This window comes from Lissotriton vulgaris, chromosome 9, assembly GCF_964263255.1.
Source record: "Lissotriton vulgaris chromosome 9, aLisVul1.2, whole genome shotgun sequence".
NCBI lineage: Eukaryota > Metazoa > Chordata > Amphibia > Caudata > Salamandridae > Lissotriton > Lissotriton vulgaris.
Genome location: NC_141697.1, coordinates 540,188,151 through 540,207,327, shown reverse-complemented (window position 1 = coordinate 540,207,327; position 19,177 = coordinate 540,188,151). Strand labels below are relative to the sequence as shown.

Here is a 19,177-nt window from a genome sequence, read left to right as displayed (position 1 = left end):
ATGACTGGTGGGACCTTCAAACACTTTTATGTGGAGGCTTTGAATTTCATTCTTCCCTTTTTTGTTCTGCTCTTATCTATCTCCTGGGCATTTCATGGAATGTTCTCTATTTCTCTTCCCTGCTTTGCTTCCCATGCTGCCTCTATGTGTTCATATCTATTATTTGTATTGCTGCTTTCCATTCTTCTCTTCTGCACAGCTTTGTCCTTGGTTTCAATCCCAGTTCCTTACCCTCTACAAAAACTTTCTATTGCTTTTCATGTTGGTATCTAAACCAAATGCACCATTGAAGCTGGTGCATGATAGTCATTGAACTCAGGGTCCTAATGTTTAGAACCGAGAGCGCAAAGATCAGAGGGCGTTGGTGGTATAGTGGTGAGCATAGCTGCCTTCCAAGCAGTTGACCCGGGTTCGATTCCCGGCCAACGCAGTACAAATACTTATATATTCTGCAAGCAGGATATATTTTAAAGCAACATTTCACAAAATGGTAATATAATTAAGAGGTTAATCAGCCATTATATAAAAAATAAACAAATATGTAGGCAAGCATTTCGATCGCCCCTTCTGCTATATTCATTGTCCTAATATATGATAAGTTTCATAAAGCAGAGTCACCACTCACATGTACTGGTAAAAAAATATGTTACAGTGGGCAGACAATGAAAGGGCTGAGGCCCAACCAGACCTTTTAACTCCAGCATCTCTATGTTAAAAAGCATTTCCTAGGCAATATTTAGCCTCTGAAAAAAATATGCAAGATCCAGCAATAAATCTGGCAAAAGTCCCCAACATTTTGTGCATACTTGTGCCCTCACCTGAATGTAGCACCACCTTGTAGCCGTCGGAGGTAACTGCAGCTCACAAAATGTTTCATCAGAGGGCAAGTTTAGAGGAATCCAAAAGGCAGATGTCCATGGAAAGAGCCTCCGACTGCAGCAGGAAGTTTGGATGCTTCAAATTTGCATAGCTTCCAGTCCAACGTCCTCTCATGTACCGAACGCTCCCAAACGCTCTAAAGCCTTATACCGGCAAGCCCTCACCGGGTAGATCTCTGGCTCCCAGGAAAAGCCAAATACTGAGCATGCAAGCACTAGGATCACAGAGAGAGAGAGAGACAGAGAGCGTCGGAGAGCTGTTGTCTTGTTAAAGGCCTGAAACGGCTAGTGCCTAAGAGGGTCTGGACTTTCAGTTGTGACTGATTGTGAGAGGGGAAGATAAAGATTTTCTGCACCCAGCATGCCTTGCGATATACTTAGGCAAATGAGGTGAGAGCCCGACCAATCCCACGTCACTTCTCTGAATGCCTCCTCATCTGCATAAAGAGAACACTTTCACAAAGGAGCAGAGTGGCGCAGCGGAAGCGTGCTGGGCCCATAACCCAGAGGTCGATGGATCGAAACCATCCTCTGCTAATTTTGCTTGATTTTCCTTCCAAGGACCAAGCTGTCATTTCCACATAGCCAGAAAGGAAAAGTGCAAGCTTGTGCCAGCTATGTGAGAAAAGACTTCTCAACTATTCGTGTCTGTGTAATACAAGAGTGATCGTGAAAGGTACAACCCTGTACTTTGAAAGTAAAGACACACAATTATAACCATAAATGACTGACTGGTGGGAGCTTCACACAACTTTCTGGGCATGCTTTGAATTTCATTCTTCCCTTTTTGTTCTGCTCTTATATATCTCCTGGGCATTTCATGGAATGTTCTCTTTCTCTTCCCTGCTTTGCTTCCCATGCTGCCTATATATGCTCATTTCTACTATTTGTACTGTTGCTTTTCATTTCTTCTCTTCTGCACAACTTTGTCCTTGGTTTCAATCCCCAGTTCCTTACCCTCTGCAAAAAACGTTCTACTGCTTCTCATGTTGGTATCTAAACCAAATGCACCATTGAAGCTGGTGCAAGATAGTCATTGATTTCTGCAACGTAATATTTAGAACCGAGAGCTAACACATCAGAGGGCGTTGGTGGTATAGTGGTGAGCATAGCTGCTTCCCAAGCAGTTGACCCGGGTTCGATTCCCGGCCAACGCACTGAAAATACTTATATATTCTGCAAGCAGGATATATTGTAATGCAACATGTCACAAAATGGAAATTTCACGAACAGATTAATCAGCCATATATAAACAAATACGTGGGCAAACATCTCAATCGCACCTTCTGCTACATACATTGTCCTAATATATGATAAGTTTCATAAAGCAGAGTCACAACACACATGTGCTGGTAATAAATTTGTTACAGTGGGCAAACAATGGAAGGGCTGAGGCCCGACCAGACATTGTAACTCCAGCATCTCTATGTTAAAAAGCATTTCTAGGCAATATCTAGCCTCTGAAAAAATATGCAAGATCCACCGATAAATCTGGCAAAAGTCCCTAACATTTTGTGCATACTTGTGCTCTCACCTGAATGTAGCGCCACCTTGTAGCTGTCGAAGGAAACTGCTGCTCACAAAATGTTTTATCAGAAGGCAAGTTGAGAGGAATCCAAGAGTCAGATGTCCATGGAAAGAACCACTCACTGAAGCAGGAATGTTGGAGGCTTCATATTCGCATAGTTTCCTGTCCAACGTCCACAACGCTCCCAAACGCTCAAAAGCCTCACACCGGGCAAGCCCTCACCGGGTATATCTCTGGCTCCAAGGTAAAGCCAAATCCTGAGCATGCTAGTGCTAGGATCACAGAGCGAGAGAGAGATGGTTCAAGAGCTACTGTCTTGATAAAGGCCTGAAACGGCTAGTGCCTAAGAGTGTCTGACTTTCAGTTATGACTGATTGTGAGAGGGGAAGATGAAGTTTTTCTGCACCCAGCATGCCTTGGGATATACTTATGCAAATGAGGTGAGAGCCAGACCAATCCCATGCTACTCTGCCTAATGCTCCTTATCTGCATAAAAAGAACACTTTCACAACGGAGCAAAGTGGCGCAGCGGAAGCGTGCTGGGCCCATAACCCAGAGGTCGATGGATCGAAACCATCCTCTGCTAATTTTGCTTGATTTTACTTCCAAGGACCAAGCTGTCATTTCCACGCTACCAGCAAGGAAAAGCGCAAGCTTGTGCCAGCTATGTGAGAAAAGACTTCTCAACTATCTGTGTCTGCTGAAATACAAGAGAGGGATCGTCAAAAGCTCCACACTGTACTTTGAAAGTAAAGGCACACAATAATAAGCATGAATGACTGGTGGGACCTTCAAACACTTTTATGTGGAGGCTTTGAATTTCATTCTTCCCTTTTTTGTTCTGCTCTTATCTATCTCCTGGGCATTTCATGGAATGTTCTCTATTTCTCTTCCCTGCTTTGCTTCCCATGCTGCCTCTATGTGTTCATATCTATTATTTGTATTGCTGCTTTCCATTCTTCTCTTCTGCACAGCTTTGTCCTTGGTTTCAATCCCAGTTCCTTACCCTCTACAAAAACTTTCTATTGCTTTTCATGTTGGTATCTAAACCAAATGCACCATTGAAGCTGGTGCATGATAGTCATTGAACTCAGGGTCCTAATGTTTAGAACCGAGAGCGCAAAGATCAGAGGGCGTTGGTGGTATAGTGGTGAGCATAGCTGCCTTCCAAGCAGTTGACCCGGGTTCGATTCCCGGCCAACGCAGTACAAATACTTATATATTCTGCAAGCAGGATATATTTTAAAGCAACATTTCACAAAATGGTAATATAATTAAGAGGTTAATCAGCCATTATATAAAAAATAAACAAATATGTAGGCAAGCATTTCGATCGCCCCTTCTGCTATATTCATTGTCCTAATATATGATAAGTTTCATAAAGCAGAGTCACCACTCACATGTACTGGTAAAAAAATATGTTACAGTGGGCAGACAATGAAAGGGCTGAGGCCCGACCAGACATTTTAACTCCAGCATCTCTATGTTAAAAAGCATTTCCTAGGCAATATTTAGCCTCTGAAAAAAATATGCAAGGTCCAGCAATAAATCTGGCAAAAGTCCCCAACATTTTGTGCATACTTGTGCCCTCACCTGAATGTAGCACCACCTTGTAGCCGTCGGAGGTAACTGCAGCTCACAAAATGTTTCATCAGAGGGCAAGTTTAGAGGAATCCAAAAGGCAGATGTCCATGGAAAGAGCCTCCGACTGCAGCAGGAAGTTTGGATGCTTCAAATTTGCATAGCTTCCAGTCCAACGTCCTCTCATGTACCGAACGCTCCCAAACGCTCTAAAGCCTTATACCGGCAAGCCCTCACCGGGTAGATCTCTGGCTCCCAGGAAAAGCCAAATACTGAGCATGCAAGCACTAGGATCACAGAGAGAGAGAGAGACAGAGAGCGTCGGAGAGCTGTTGTCTTGTTAAAGGCCTGAAACGGCTAGTGCCTAAGAGGGTCTGGACTTTCAGTTGTGACTGATTGTGAGAGGGGAAGATAAAGATTTTCTGCACCCAGCATGCCTTGCGATATACTTAGGCAAATGAGGTGAGAGCCCGACCAATCCCACGTCACTTCTCTGAATGCCTCCTCATCTGCATAAAGAGAACACTTTCACAAAGGAGCAGAGTGGCGCAGCGGAAGCGTGCTGGGCCCATAACCCAGAGGTCGATGGATCGAAACCATCCTCTGCTAATTTTGCTTGATTTTCCTTCCAAGGACCAAGCTGTCATTTCCACATAGCCAGAAAGGAAAAGTGCAAGCTTGTGCCAGCTATGTGAGAAAAGACTTCTCAACTATTCGTGTCTGTGTAATACAAGAGTGATCGTGAAAGGTACAACCCTGTACTTTGAAAGTAAAGACACACAATTATAACCATAAATGACTGACTGGTGGGAGCTTCACACAACTTTCTGGGCATGCTTTGAATTTCATTCTTCCCTTTTTGTTCTGCTCTTATCTATCTCCTGGGCATTTCATGGAATGTTCTCTTTCTCTTCCCTGCTTTGCTTCCCATGCTGCCTATATATGCTCATTTCTACTATTTGTACTGTTGCTTTTCATTTCTTCTCTTCTGCACAACTTTGTCCTTGGTTTCAATCCCCAGTTCCTTACCCTCTGCAAAAAACGTTCTACTGCTTCTCATGTTGGTATCTAAACCAAATGCACCATTGAAGCTGGTGCAAGATAGTCATTGATTTCTGCAACGTAATATTTAGAACCGAGAGCTAACACATCAGAGGGCGTTGGTGGTATAGTGGTGAGCATAGCTGCTTCCCAAGCAGTTGACCCGGGTTCGATTCCCGGCCAACGCACTGAAAATACTTATATATTCTGCAAGCAGGATATATTGTAATGCAACATGTCACAAAATGGAAATTTCACGAACAGATTAATCAGCCATATATAAAAAAATAAACAAATACGTGGGCAAACATCTCAATCGCACCTTCTGCTACATACATTGTCCTAATATATGATAAGTTTCATAAAGCAGAGTCACAACACACATGTGCTGGTAATAAATTTGTTACAGTGGGCAAACAATGGAAGGGCTGAGGCCCGACCAGACATTGTAACTCCAGCATCTCTATATTAAAAAGCATTTCTAGGCAATATCTAGCCTCTGAAAAAATATGCAAGATCCACCGATAAATCTGGCAAAAGTCCCTAACATTTTGTGCATACTTGTGCTCTCACCTGAATGTAGCGCCACCTTGTAGCTGTCGAAGGAAACTGCTGCTCACAAAATGTTTTATCAGAAGGCAAGTTGAGAGGAATCCAAGAGTCAGATGTCCATGGAAAGAACCACTCACTGAAGCAGGAATGTTGGAGGCTTCATATTCGCATAGTTTCCTGTCCAACGTCCACTCACGTCCCGAACGCTCCCAAACGCTCAAAAGCCTCACACCGGGCAAGCCCTCACCGGGTATATCTCTGGCTCCAAGGTAAAGCCAAATCCTGAGCATGCTAGTGCTAGGATCACAGAGCGAGAGAGAGATGGTTCAAGAGCTACTGTCTTGATAAAGGCCTGAAACGGCTAGTGCCTAAGAGTGTCTGACTTTCAGTTATGACTGATTGTGAGAGGGGAAGATGAAGTTTTTCTGCACCCAGCATGCCTTGGGATATACTTATGCAAATGAGGTGAGAGCCAGACCAATCCCATGCTACTCTGCCTAATGCTCCTTATCTGCATAAAAAGAACACTTTCACAACAGAGCAAAGTGGCGCAGCGGAAGCGTGCTGGGCCCATAACCCAGAGGTCGATGGATCGAAACCATCCTCTGCTAATTTTGCTTGATTTTACTTCCAAGGACCAAGCTGTCATTTCCACGCTACCAGCAAGGAAAAGCGCAAGCTTGTGTCAGCTATGTGAGAAAAGACTTCTCAACTATCTGTGTCTGCTGAAATACAAGAGAGGGATCGTCAAAAGCTCCACACTGTACTTTGAAAGTAAAGGCACACAATAATAAGCATGAATGACTGGTGGGACCTTCAAACACTTTTATGTGGAGGCTTTGAATTTCATTCTTCCCTTTTTTGTTCTGCTCTTATCTATCTCCTGGGCATTTCATGGAATGTTCTCTATTTCTCTTCCCTGCTTTGCTTCCCATGCTGCCTCTATGTGTTCATATCTATTATTTGTATTGCTGCTTTCCATTCTTCTCTTCTGCACAGCTTTGTCCTTGGTTTCAATCCCAGTTCCTTACCCTCTACAAAAACTTTCTATTGCTTTTCATGTTGGTATCTAAACCAAATGCACCATTGAAGCTGGTGCATGATAGTCATTGAACTCAGGGTCCTAATGTTTAGAACCGAGAGCGCAAAGATCAGAGGGCGTTGGTGGTATAGTGGTGAGCATAGCTGCCTTCCAAGCAGTTGACCCGGGTTCGATTCCCGGCCAACGCAGTACAAATACTTATATATTCTGCAAGCAGGATATATTTTAAAGCAACATTTCACAAAATGGTAATATAATTAAGAGGTTAATCAGCCATTATATAAAAAATAAACAAATATGTAGGCAAGCATTTCGATCGCCCCTTCTGCTATATTCATTGTCCTAATATATGATAAGTTTCATAAAGCAGAGTCACCACTCACATGTACTGGTAAAAAAATATGTTACAGTGGGCAGACAATGAAAGGGCTGAGGCCCGACCAGACATTTTAACTCCAGCATCTCTATGTTAAAAAGCATTTCCTAGGCAATATTTAGCCTCTGAAAAAAATATGCAAGGTCCAGCAATAAATCTGGCAAAAGTCCCCAACATTTTGTGCATACTTGTGCCCTCACCTGAATGTAGCACCACCTTGTAGCCGTCGGAGGTAACTGCAGCTCACAAAATGTTTCATCAGAGGGCAAGTTTAGAGGAATCCAAAAGGCAGATGTCCATGGAAAGAGCCTCCGACTGCAGCAGGAAGTTTGGATGCTTCAAATTTGCATAGCTTCCAGTCCAACGTCCTCTCATGTACCGAACGCTCCCAAACGCTCTAAAGCCTTATACCGGCAAGCCCTCACCGGGTAGATCTCTGGCTCCCAGGAAAAGCCAAATACTGAGCATGCAAGCACTAGGATCACAGAGAGAGAGAGAGACAGAGAGCGTCGGAGAGCTGTTGTCTTGTTAAAGGCCTGAAACGGCTAGTGCCTAAGAGGGTCTGGACTTTCAGTTGTGACTGATTGTGAGAGGGGAAGATAAAGATTTTCTGCACCCAGCATGCCTTGCGATATACTTAGGCAAATGAGGTGAGAGCCCGACCAATCCCACGTCACTTCTCTGAATGCCTCCTCATCTGCATAAAGAGAACACTTTCACAAAGGAGCAGAGTGGCGCAGCGGAAGCGTGCTGGGCCCATAACCCAGAGGTCGATGGATCGAAACCATCCTCTGTTAATTTTGCTTGATTTTCCTTCCAAGGACCAAGCTGTCATTTCCACATAGCCAGAAAGGAAAAGTGCAAGCTTGTGCCAGCTATGTGAGAAAAGACTTCTCAACTATTCGTGTCTGTGTAATACAAGAGTGATCGTGAAAGGTACAACCCTGTACTTTGAAAGTAAAGACACACAATTATAACCATAAATGACTGACTGGTGGGAGCTTCACACAACTTTCTGGGCATGCTTTGAATTTCATTCTTCCCTTTTTGTTCTGCTCTTATCTATCTCCTGGGCATTTCATGGAATGTTCTCTTTCTCTTCCCTGCTTTGCTTCCCATGCTGCCTATATATGCTCATTTCTACTATTTGTACTGTTGCTTTTCATTTCTTCTCTTCTGCACAACTTTGTCCTTGGTTTCAATCCCCAGTTCCTTACCCTCTGCAAAAAACGTTCTACTGCTTCTCATGTTGGTATCTAAACCAAATGCACCATTGAAGCTGGTGCAAGATAGTCATTGATTTCTGCAACGTAATATTTAGAACCGAGAGCTAACACATCAGAGGGCGTTGGTGGTATAGTGGTGAGCATAGCTGCTTCCCAAGCAGTTGACCCGGGTTCGATTCCCGGCCAACGCACTGAAAATACTTATATATTCTGCAAGCAGGATATATTGTAATGCAACATGTCACAAAATGGAAATTTCACGAACAGATTAATCAGCCATATATAAAAAAATAAACAAATACGTGGGCAAACATCTCAATCGCACCTTCTGCTACATACATTGTCCTAATATATGATAAGTTTCATAAAGCAGAGTCACAACACACATGTGCTGGTAATAAATTTGTTACAGTGGGCAAACAATGGAAGGGCTGAGGCCCGACCAGACATTGTAACTCCAGCATCTCTATGTTAAAAAGCATTTCTAGGCAATATCTAGCCTCTGAAAAAATATGCAAGATCCACCGATAAATCTGGCAAAAGTCCCTAACATTTTGTGCATACTTGTGCTCTCACCTGAATGTAGCGCCACCTTGTAGCTGTCGAAGGAAACTGCTGCTCACAAAATGTTTTATCAGAAGGCAAGTTGAGAGGAATCCAAGAGTCAGATGTCCATGGAAAGAACCACTCACTGAAGCAGGAATGTTGGAGGCTTCATATTCGCATAGTTTCCTGTCCAACGTCCACAACGCTCCCAAACGCTCAAAAGCCTCACACCGGGCAAGCCCTCACCGGGTATATCTCTGGCTCCAAGGTAAAGCCAAATCCTGAGCATGCTAGTGCTAGGATCACAGAGCGAGAGAGAGAAGGTTCAAGAGCTACTGTCTTGATAAAGGCCTGAAACGGCTAGTGCCTAAGAGTGTCTGACTTTCAGTTATGACTGATTGTGAGAGGGGAATATGAAGTTTTTCTGCACCCAGCATGCCTTGGGATATACTTATGCAAATGAGGTGAGAGCCAGACCAATCCCATGCTACTCTGCCTAATGCTCCTTATCTGCATAAAAAGAACACTTTCACAACGGAGCAGAGTGGCGCAGCGGAAGCGTGCTGGGCCCATAACCCAGAGGTCGATGGATCGAAACCATCCTCTGCTAATTTTGCTTGATTTTACTTCCAAGGACCAAGCTGTCATTTCCACGCTACCAGCAAGGAAAAGCGCAAGCTTGTGCCAGCTATGTGAGAAAAGACTTCTCAACTATCTGTGTCTGCTGAAATACAAGAGAGGGATCGTCAAAAGCTCCACACTGTACTTTGAAAGTAAAGGCACACAATAATAAGCATGAATGACTGGTGGGACCTTCAAACACTTTTATGTGGAGGCTTTGAATTTCATTCTTCCCTTTTTTGTTCTGCTCTTATCTATCTCCTGGGCATTTCATGGAATGTTCTCTATTTCTCTTCCCTGCTTTGCTTCCCATGCTGCCTCTATGTGTTCATATCTATTATTTGTATTGCTGCTTTCCATTCTTCTCTTCTGCACAGCTTTGTCCTTGGTTTCAATCCCAGTTCCTTACCCTCTACAAAAACTTTCTATTGCTTTTCATGTTGGTATCTAAACCAAATGCACCATTGAAGCTGGTGCATGATAGTCATTGAACTCAGGGTCCTAATGTTTAGAACCGAGAGCGCAAAGATCAGAGGGCGTTGGTGGTATAGTGGTGAGCATAGCTGCCTTCCAAGCAGTTGACCCAGGTTCGATTCCCGGCCAACGCAGTACAAATACTTATATATTCTGCAAGCAGGATATATTTTAAAGCAACATTTCACAAAATGGTAATATAATTAAGAGGTTAATCAGCCATTATATAAAAAATAAACAAATATGTAGGCAAGCATTTCGATCGCCCCTTCTGCTATATTCATTGTCCTAATATATGATAAGTTTCATAAAGCAGAGTCACCACTCACATGTACTGGTAAAAAAATATGTTACAGTGGGCAGACAATGAAAGGGCTGAGGCCCGACCAGACATTTTAACTCCAGCATCTCTATGTTAAAAAGCATTTCCTAGGCAATATTTAGCCTCTGAAAAAAATATGCAAGGTCCAGCAATAAATCTGGCAAAAGTCCCCAACATTTTGTGCATACTTGTGCCCTCACCTGAATGTAGCACCACCTTGTAGCCGTCGGAGGTAACTGCAGCTCACAAAATGTTTCATCAGAGGGCAAGTTTAGAGGAATCCAAAAGGCAGATGTCCATGGAAAGAGCCTCCGACTGCAGCAGGAAGTTTGGATGCTTCAAATTTGCATAGCTTCCAGTCCAACGTCCTCTCATGTACCGAACGCTCCCAAACGCTCTAAATCCTTATACCGGCAAGCCCTCACCGGGTAGATCTCTGGCTCCCAGGAAAAGCCAAATACTGAGCATGCAAGCACTAGGATCACAGAGAGAGAGAGAGACAGAGAGCGTCGGAGAGCTGTTGTCTTGTTAAAGGCCTGAAACGGCTAGTGCCTAAGAGGGTCTGGACTTTCAGTTGTGACTGATTGTGAGAGGGGAAGATAAAGATTTTCTGCACCCAGCATGCCTTGCGATATACTTAGGCAAATGAGGTGAGAGCCCGACCAATCCCACGTCACTTCTCTGAATGCCTCCTCATCTGCATAAAGAGAACACTTTCACAAAGGAGCAGAGTGGCGCAGCGGAAGCGTGCTGGGCCCATAACCCAGAGGTCGATGGATCGAAACCATCCTCTGCTAATTTTGCTTGATTTTCCTTCCAAGGACCAAGCTGTCATTTCCACATAGCCAGAAAGGAAAAGTGCAAGCTTGTGCCAGCTATGTGAGAAAAGACTTCTCAACTATTCGTGTCTGTGTAATACAAGAGTGATCGTGAAAGGTACAACCCTGTACTTTGAAAGTAAAGACACACAATTATAACCATAAATGACTGACTGGTGGGAGCTTCACACAACTTTCTGGGCATGCTTTGAATTTCATTCTTCCCTTTTTGTTCTGCTCTTATATATCTCCTGGGCATTTCATGGAATATTCTCTTTCTCTTCCCTGCTTTGCTTCCCATGCTGCCTATATATGCTCATTTCTACTATTTGTACTGTTGCTTTTCATTTCTTCTCTTCTGCACAACTTTGTCCTTGGTTTCAATCCCCAGTTCCTTACCCTCTGCAAAAAACGTTCTACTGCTTCTCATGTTGGTATCTAAACCAAATGCACCATTGAAGCTGGTGCAAGATAGTCATTGATTTCTGCAACGTAATATTTAGAACCGAGAGCTAACACATCAGAGGGCGTTGGTGGTATAGTGGTGAGCATAGCTGCTTCCCAAGCAGTTGACCCGGGTTCGATTCCCGGCCAACGCACTGAAAATACTTATATATTCTGCAAGCAGGATATATTGTAATGCAACATGTCACAAAATGGAAATTTCACGAACAGATTAATCAGCCATATATAAAAAAATAAACAAATACGTGGGCAAACATCTCAATCGCACCTTCTGCTACATACATTGTCCTAATATATGATAAGTTTCATAAAGCAGAGTCACAACACACATGTGCTGGTAATAAATTTGTTACAGTGGGCAAACAATGGAAGGGCTGAGGCCCGACCAGACATTGTAACTCCAGCATCTCTATGTTAAAAAGCATTTCTAGGCAATATCTAGCCTCTGAAAAAATATGCAAGATCCACCGATAAATCTGGCAAAAGTCCCTAACATTTTGTGCATACTTGTGCTCTCACCTGAATGTAGCGCCACCTTGTAGCTGTCGAAGGAAACTGCTGCTCACAAAATGTTTTATCAGAAGGCAAGTTGAGAGGAATCCAAGAGTCAGATGTCCATGGAAAGAACCACTCACTGAAGCAGGAATGTTGGAGGCTTCATATTCGCATAGTTTCCTGTCCAACGTCCACTCACGTCCCGAACGCTCCCAAACGCTCAAAAGCCTCACACCAGGTATATCTCTGGCTCCAAGGTAAAGCCAAATCCTGAGCATGCTAGTGCTAGGATCACAGAGCGAGAGAGAGATGGTTCAAGAGCTACTGTCTTGATAAAGGCCTGAAACGGCTAGTGCCTAAGAGTGTCTGACTTTCAGTTATGACTGATTGTGAGAGGGGAAGATGAAGTTTTTCTGCACCCAGCATGCCTTGGGATATACTTATGCAAATGAGGTGAGAGCCAGACCAATCCCATGCTACTCTGCCTAATGCTCCTTATCTGCATAAAAAGAACACTTTCACAACGGAGCAAAGTGGCGCAGCGGAAGCGTGCTGGGCCCATAACCCAGAGGTCGATGGATCGAAACCATCCTCTGCTAATTTTGCTTGATTTTACTTCCAAGGACCAAGCTGTCATTTCCACGCTACCAGCAAGGAAAAGCGCAAGCTTGTGCCAGCTATGTGAGAAAAGACTTCTCAACTATCTGTGTCTGCTGAAATACAAGAGAGGGATCGTCAAAAGCTCCACACTGTACTTTGAAAGTAAAAGCACACAATAATAAGCATGAATGACTGGTGGGACCTTCAAACACTTTTATGTGGAGGCTTTGAATTTCATTCTTCCCTTTTTTGTTCTGCTCTTATCTATCTCCTGGGCATTTCATGGAATGTTCTCTATTTCTCTTCCCTGCTTTGCTTCCCATGCTGCCTCTATGTGTTCATATCTATTATTTGTATTGCTGCTTTCCATTCTTCTCTTCTGCACAGCTTTGTCCTTGGTTTCAATCCCAGTTCCTTACCCTCTACAAAAACTTTCTATTGCTTTTCATGTTGGTATCTAAACCAAATGCACCATTGAAGCTGGTGCATGATAGTCATTGAACTCAGGGTCCTAATGTTTAGAACCGAGAGCGCAAAGATCAGAGGGCGTTGGTGGTATAGTGGTGAGCATAGCTGCCTTCCAAGCAGTTGACCCGGGTTCGATTCCCGGCCAACGCAGTACAAATACTTATATATTCTGCAAGCAGGATATATTTTAAAGCAACATTTCACAAAATGGTAATATAATTAAGAGGTTAATCAGCCATTATATAAAAAATAAACAAATATGTAGGCAAGCATTTCGATCGCCCCTTCTGCTATATTCATTGTCCTAATATATGATAAGTTTCATAAAGCAGAGTCACCACTCACATGTACTGGTAAAAAAATATGTTACAGTGGGCAGACAATGAAAGGGCTGAGGCCCGACCAGACATTTTAACTCCAGCATCTCTATGTTAAAAAGCATTTCCTAGGCAATATTTAGCCTCTGAAAAAAATATGCAAGGTCCAGCAATAAATCTGGCAAAAGTCCCCAACATTTTGTGCATACTTGTGCCCTCACCTGAATGTAGCACCACCTTGTAGCCGTCGGAGGTAACTGCAGCTCACAAAATGTTTCATCAGAGGGCAAGTTTAGAGGAATCCAAAAGGCAGATGTCCGAGGAAAGAGCCTCCGACTGCAGCAGGAAGTTTGGATGCTTCAAATTTGCATAGCTTCCAGTCCAACGTCCTCTCATGTACCGAACGCTCCCAAACGCTCTAAAGCCTTATACCGGCAAGCCCTCACCGGGTAGATCTCTGGCTCCCAGGAAAAGCCAAATACTGAGCATGCAAGCACTAGGATCACAGAGAGAGAGAGAGACAGAGAGCGTCGGAGAGCTGTTGTCTTGTTAAAGGCCTGAAACGGCTAGTGCCTAAGAGGGTCTGGACTTTCAGTTGTGACTGATTGTGAGAGGGGAAGATAAAGATTTTCTGCACCCAGCATGCCTTGCGATATACTTAGGCAAATGAGGTGAGAGCCCGACCAATCCCACGTCACTTCTCTGAATGCCTCCTCATCTGCATAAAGAGAACACTTTCACAAAGGAGCAGAGTGGCGCAGCGGAAGCGTGCTGGGCCCATAACCCAGAGGTCGATGGATCGAAACCATCCTCTGCTAATTTTGCTTGATTTTCCTTCCAAGGACCAAGCTGTCATTTCCACATAGCCAGAAAGGAAAAGTGCAAGCTTGTGCCAGCTATGTGAGAAAAGACTTCTCAACTATTCGTGTCTGTGTAATACAAGAGTGATCGTGAAAGGTACAACCCTGTACTTTGAAAGTAAAGACACACAATTATAACCATAAATGACTGACTGGTGGGAGCTTCACACAACTTTCTGGGCATGCTTTGAATTTCATTCTTCCCTTTTTGTTCTGCTCTTATCTATCTCCTGGGCATTTCATGGAATGTTCTCTTTCTCTTCCCTGCTTTGCTTCCCATGCTGCCTATATATGCTCATTTCTACTATTTGTACTGTTGCTTTTCATTTCTTCTCTTCTGCACAACTTTGTCCTTGGTTTCAATCCCCAGTTCCTTACTCTCTGCAAAAAACGTTCTACTGCTTCTCATGTTGGTATCTAAACCAAATGCACCATTGAAGCTGGTGCAAGATAGTCATTGATTTCTGCAACGTAATATTTAGAACCGAGAGCTAACACATCAGAGGGCGTTGGTGGTATAGTGGTGAGCATAGCTGCTTCCCAAGCAGTTGACCCGGGTTCGATTCCCGGCCAACGCACTGAAAATACTTATATATTCTGCAAGCAGGATATATTGTAATGCAACATGTCACAAAATGGAAATTTCACGAACAGATTAATCAGCCATATATAAAAAAATAAACAAATACGTGGGCAAACATCTCAATCGCACCTTCTGCTACATACATTGTCCTAATATATGATAAGTTTCATAAAGCAGAGTCACAACACACATGTGCTGGTAATAAATTTGTTACAGTGGGCAAACAATGGAAGGGCTGAGGCCCGACCAGACATTGTAACTCCAGCATCTCTATGTTAAAAAGCATTTCTAGGCAATATCTAGCCTCTGAAAAAATATGCAAGATCCACCGATAAATCTGGCAAAAGTCCCTAACATTTTGTGCATACTTGTGCTCTCACCTGAATGTAGCGCCACCTTGTAGCTGTCGAAGGAAACTGCTGCTCACAAAATGTTTTATCAGAAGGCAAGTTGAGAGGAATCCAAGAGTCAGATGTCCATGGAAAGAACCACTCACTGAAGCAGGAATGTTGGAGGCTTCATATTCGCATAGTTTCCTGTCCAACGTCCACAACGCTCCCAAACGCTCCCAAACGCTCAAAAGCCTCACACCGGGCAAGCCCTCACCGGGTATATCTCTGGCTCCAAGGTAAAGCCAAATCCTGAGCATGCTAGTGCTAGGATCACAGAGCGAGAGAGAGATGGTTCAAGAGCTACTGTCTTGATAAAGGCCTGAAACGGCTAGTGCCTAAGAGTGTCTGACTTTCAGTTATGACTGATTGTGAGAGGGGAAGATGAAGTTTTTCTGCACCCAGCATGCCTTGGGATATACTTATGCAAATGAGGTGAGAGCCAGACCAATCCCATGCTACTCTGCCTAATGCTCCTTATCTGCATAAAAAGAACACTTTCACAACGGAGCAGAGTGGCGCAGCGGAAGCGTGCTGGGCCCATAACCCAGAGGTCGATGGATCGAAACCATCCTCTGCTAATTTTGCTTGATTTTACTTCCAAGGACCAAGCTGTCATTTCCACGCTACCAGCAAGGAAAAGCGCAAGCTTGTGCCAGCTATGTGAGAAAAGACTTCTCAACTATCTGTGTCTGCTGAAATACAAGAGAGGGATCGTCAAAAGCTCCACACTGTACTTTGAAAGTAAAGGCACACAATAATAAGCATGAATGACTGGTGGGACCTTCAAACACTTTTATGTGGAGGCTTTGAATTTCATTCTTCCCTTTTTTGTTCTGCTCTTATCTATCTCCTGGGCATTTCATGGAATGTTCTCTATTTCTCTTCCCTGCTTTGCTTCCCATGCTGCCTCTATGTGTTCATATCTATTATTTGTATTGCTGCTTTCCATTCTTCTCTTCTGCACAGCTTTGTCCTTGGTTTCAATCCCAGTTCCTTACCTTCTACAAAAACTTTCTATTGCTTTTCATGTTGGTATCTAAACCAAATGCACCATTGAAGCTGGTGCATGATAGTCATTGAACTCAGGGTCCTAATGTTTAGAACCGAGAGCGCAAAGATCTGAGGGCGTTGGTGGTATAGTGGTGAGCATAGCTGCCTTCCAAGCAGTTGACCCGGGTTCGATTCCCGGCCAACGCAATACAAATACTTATATATTCTGCAAGCAGGATATATTTTAAAGCAACATTTCACAAAATGGTAATATAATTAAGAGGTTAATCAGCCATTATATAAAAAATAAACAAATATGTAGGCAAGCATTTCGATCGCCCCTTCTGCTATATTCATTGTCCTAATATATGATAAGTTTCATAAAGCAGAGTCACCACTCACATGTACTGGTAAAAAAATATGTTACAGTGGGCAGACAATGAAAGGGCTGAGGCCCGACCAGACATTTTAACTCCAGCATCTCTATGTTAAAAAGCATTTCCTAGGCAATATTTAGCCTCTGAAAAAAATATGCAAGATCCAGCAATAAATCTGGCAAAAGTCCCCAACATTTTGTGCATACTTGTGCCCTCACCTGAATGTAGCACCACCTTGTAGCCGTCGGAGGTAACTGCAGCTCACAAAATGTTTCATCAGAGGGCAAGTTTAGAGGAATCCAAAAGGCAGATGTCCATGGAAAGAGCCTCCGACTGCAGCAGGAAGTTTGGATGCTTCAAATTTGCATAGCTTCCAGTCCAACGTCCTCTCATGTACCGAACGCTCCCAAACGCTCTAAAGCCTTATACCGGCAAGCCCTCACCGGGTAGATCTCTGGCTCCCAGGTAAAGCCAAATACTGAGCATGCAAGCACTAGGATCACAGAGAGAGAGAGAGACAGAGAGCGTCGGAGAGCTGTTGTCTTGTTAAAGGCCTGAAACGGCTAGTGAATAAGAGGGTCTGGACTTTCAGTTGTGACTGATTGTGAGAGGGGAAGATAAAGATTTTCTGCACCCAGCATGCCTTGCGATATACTTAGGCAAATGAGGTGAGAGCCCGACCAATCCCACGTCACTTCTCTGAATGCCTCCTCATCTGCATAAACAGAACACTTTCACAAAGGAGCAGAGTGGCGCAGCGGAAGCGTGCTGGGCCCATAACCCAGAGGTCGATGGATCGAAACCATCCTCTGCTAATTTTGCTTGATTTTCCTTCCAAGGACCAAGCTGTCATTTCCACATAGCCAGAAAGGAAAAGTGCAAGCTTGTACCAGCTATGTGAGAAAAGACTTCTCAACTATTCGTGTCTGTGTAATACAAGAGTGATCGTGAAAGGTACAACCCTGTACTTTGAAAGTAAAGACACACAATTATAACCATAAATGACTGGTGGGAGCTTCACACAACTTTCTGGGCATGCTTTGAATTTCATTCTTCCCTTTTTGTTCTGCTCTTATCTATCTCCTGGGCATTTCATGGAATGTTCTCTTTCTCTTCCCTGCTTTGCTTCCCATGCTGCCTATATATGCTCATTTCTACTATTTGTACTGTTGCTTTTCATTTCTTCTCTTCTGCACAACTTTGTCCTTGGTTTCAATCCCCAGTTCCTTACCCTCTGCAAAAAACGTTCTACTGCTTCTCATGTTGGTATCTAAACCAAATGCACCATTGAAGCTGGTGCAAGATAGTCATTGATTTCTGCAACGTAATATTTAGAACCGAGAGCTAACACATCAGAGGGCGTTGGTGGTATAGTGGTGAGCATAGCTGCTTCCCAAGCCGTTGACCCGGGTTCGATTCCCGGCCAACGCACTGAAAATACTTATATATTCTGCAAGCAGGATATATTGTAATGCAACATGTCACAAAATGGAAATTTCACGAACAGATTAATCAGCCATATATAAAAAAATAAACAAATACGTGGGCAAACATCTCAATCGCACCTTCTGCTACATACATTGTCCTAATATATGATAAGTTTCATAAAGCAGAGTCACAACACACATGTGCTGGTAATAAATTTGTTACAGTGGGCAAACAATGGAAGGGCTGAGGCCCGACCAGACATTGTAACTCCAGCATCTCTATGTTAAAAAGCATTTCTAGGCAATATCTAGCCTCTGAAAAAATATGCAAGATCCACCGATAAATCTGGCAAAAGTCCCTAACATTTTGTGCATACTTGTGCTCTCACCTGAATGTAGCGCCACCTTGTAGCTGTCGAAGGAAACTGCTGCTCACAAAATGTTTTATCAGAAGGCAAGTTGAGAGGAATCCAAGAGTCAGATGTCCATGGAAAGAACCACTCACTGAAGCAGGAATGTTGGAGGCTTCATATTCGCATAGTTTCCTGTCCAACGTCCACAACGCTCCCAAACGCTCCCAAACGCTCAAAAGCCTCACACCGGGCAAGCCCTCACCGGGTATATCTCTGGCTCCAAGGTAAAGCCAAATCCTGAGCATGCTAGTGCTAGGATCACAGAGCGAGAGAGAGATGGTTCAAGAGCTACTGTCTTGATAAAGGCCTGAAACGGCTAGTGCCTAAGAGTGTCTGACTTTCAGTTATGACTGATTGTGAGAGGGGAAGATGAAGTTTTTCTGCACCCAGCATGCCTTGGGATATACTTATGCAAATGAGGTGAGAGCCAGACCAATCCCATGCTACTCTGCCTAATGCTCCTTATCTGCATAAAAAGAACACTTTCACAACGGAGCAGAGTGGCGCAGCGGAAGCGTGCTGGGCCCATAACCCAGAGGTCGATGGATCGAAACCATCCTCTGCTAATTTTGCTTGATTTTACTTCCAAGGACCAAGCTGTCATTTCCACGCTACCAGCAAGGAAAAGCGCAAGCTTGTGCCAGCTATGTGAGAAAAGACTTCTCAACTATCTGTGTCTGCTGAAATACAAGAGAGGGATCGTCAAAAGCTCCACACTGTACTTTGAAAGTAAAGGCACACAATAATAAGCATGAATGACTGGTGGGACCTTCAAACACTTTTAT

The 19,177-nt window shown here is 43.6% G+C and overlaps 10 non-coding genes across 10 annotated transcripts; all 10 read left to right on the top strand.

Moving 5' to 3' along the window:
* Nucleotides 1-358: 358 nt before the first annotated feature.
* On the top strand, nucleotides 359-430 carry TRNAG-UCC (transfer RNA glycine (anticodon UCC)). The gene has a single exon. It is a non-coding gene; the product is annotated as a tRNA-Gly (tRNA).
* Nucleotides 431-1,963: 1,533 nt separating this feature from the next.
* On the top strand, nucleotides 1,964-2,035 carry TRNAG-CCC (transfer RNA glycine (anticodon CCC)). Its single transcript has one exon. It is a non-coding gene; the product is annotated as a tRNA-Gly (tRNA).
* A 1,504-nt stretch (nucleotides 2,036-3,539) lies between these two features.
* TRNAG-UCC (transfer RNA glycine (anticodon UCC)) lies at nucleotides 3,540-3,611 on the top strand. Its single transcript has one exon. It is a non-coding gene; the product is annotated as a tRNA-Gly (tRNA).
* Nucleotides 3,612-5,144: 1,533 nt separating this feature from the next.
* Nucleotides 5,145-5,216, top strand: TRNAG-CCC (transfer RNA glycine (anticodon CCC)). Its single transcript has one exon. It is a non-coding gene; the product is annotated as a tRNA-Gly (tRNA).
* Nucleotides 5,217-6,738: 1,522 nt separating this feature from the next.
* On the top strand, nucleotides 6,739-6,810 carry TRNAG-UCC (transfer RNA glycine (anticodon UCC)). Its single transcript has one exon. It is a non-coding gene; the product is annotated as a tRNA-Gly (tRNA).
* A 1,533-nt stretch (nucleotides 6,811-8,343) lies between these two features.
* Nucleotides 8,344-8,415, top strand: TRNAG-CCC (transfer RNA glycine (anticodon CCC)). The gene has a single exon. It is a non-coding gene; the product is annotated as a tRNA-Gly (tRNA).
* A 3,117-nt stretch (nucleotides 8,416-11,532) lies between these two features.
* TRNAG-CCC (transfer RNA glycine (anticodon CCC)) lies at nucleotides 11,533-11,604 on the top strand. Its single transcript has one exon. It is a non-coding gene; the product is annotated as a tRNA-Gly (tRNA).
* A 1,507-nt stretch (nucleotides 11,605-13,111) lies between these two features.
* Nucleotides 13,112-13,183, top strand: TRNAG-UCC (transfer RNA glycine (anticodon UCC)). The gene has a single exon. It is a non-coding gene; the product is annotated as a tRNA-Gly (tRNA).
* A 1,533-nt stretch (nucleotides 13,184-14,716) lies between these two features.
* On the top strand, nucleotides 14,717-14,788 carry TRNAG-CCC (transfer RNA glycine (anticodon CCC)). The gene has a single exon. It is a non-coding gene; the product is annotated as a tRNA-Gly (tRNA).
* A 1,522-nt stretch (nucleotides 14,789-16,310) lies between these two features.
* On the top strand, nucleotides 16,311-16,382 carry TRNAG-UCC (transfer RNA glycine (anticodon UCC)). The gene has a single exon. It is a non-coding gene; the product is annotated as a tRNA-Gly (tRNA).
* Nucleotides 16,383-19,177: the final 2,795 nt, after the last annotated feature.